The 1,006-nt window shown below is 39.4% G+C and overlaps 1 protein-coding gene across 1 annotated transcript in view; it reads right to left on the reverse strand.

Annotated features, from left to right (window-relative positions):
* The window catches only part of CDK14 (cyclin dependent kinase 14), an 835,387-nt gene that overhangs the window by 602,527 nt on the left and 231,854 nt on the right, over positions 1 to 1,006 (reverse strand). The window lies entirely within an intron of this gene.

Consider the following 1,006-nt stretch of genomic DNA (forward strand, 5'->3'; position numbering starts at 1 on the left):
ACAGGCATATGAGTTGAACATTTACCTGAGGTAGATACACTCCTTGAAGAAAACATTCATGGGAGAAAGAAGGGCTGTTTATGCACAGGGAGACAGTTCAGGGGGCAGGAGTACATGGAGGGATGGACACAGGGAAGAGGTAACTATCAGGAGGAAGTGGGAGGGGAGCTGTTGCACTGGGTAAACTGTAGTCAATGTCATGAGACAAAGTGTGTGTGAACTGCTGTTTGGAAAGTGAATTTGCTCTGTCAACTTTCACCCAAATCACAATTTAAAAAAAACAGCAATAACACCAATTCTACAAACACACTTCCAAAAAATTGAGGAAGAAAGAATCCTTCCCAACACATTCCATGAGGCCAGTATCATTCCAACACCAATAACAGACAAAGACATTACTTTAATATACAGATCAATTTCTGTCATGAACACAGAAGCAAATTTTTGGTACATTTTTAGAAAACTGAGTCCAATAATATATTAAAAAGGATAATAAACCATGACAAAGTAGTATGTATCCCAGGTGTACAAAGCTGGCTTAATATTTAACAGATGATGATACACAGTCTTTAAGATGACCCCCAATGATATTCAACTCCAGTATTCATGGCCTTATTTAATGCTTTCTTCTTAAGTATTGACTGAATTTATTGATGTAGTTCTAATAAATAGAATATGACAGAAATCATGAGGCATCACTGCTGAGAAAAAAATACAGAAAGTATGGTTTTTATATCAGTGTTCTCCCCCTTTACTCCCACTCTTACATCAGTAGCCTGAGGGAAGCCAATTGCCATGTCACAAGGCAGACCTATGGAGAAGCACAAGTGCAGAAGGACTGAGGACTGCCAACTGCTATGTGAGTCAAGCTTTCAAATGTGACCAGTCTCAGCCTACGGATGGATGGAAACCCTATGAGAGACCCTGAGCCAAAGGCACCCAGCTAAGGAGCAACAAAATCATGACCAATAGAAACTGTGCAATTAAAAAATGTTTGGTGTTTAAG

The sequence above is a fragment of the Orycteropus afer genome, unplaced genomic scaffold (genome assembly GCF_000298275.1).
Source record: "Orycteropus afer afer isolate SDZICR_OR568_19922 unplaced genomic scaffold, OryAfe1.0 scaffold00063, whole genome shotgun sequence".
Classification (NCBI taxonomy): Eukaryota; Metazoa; Chordata; class Mammalia; order Tubulidentata; family Orycteropodidae; genus Orycteropus; species Orycteropus afer.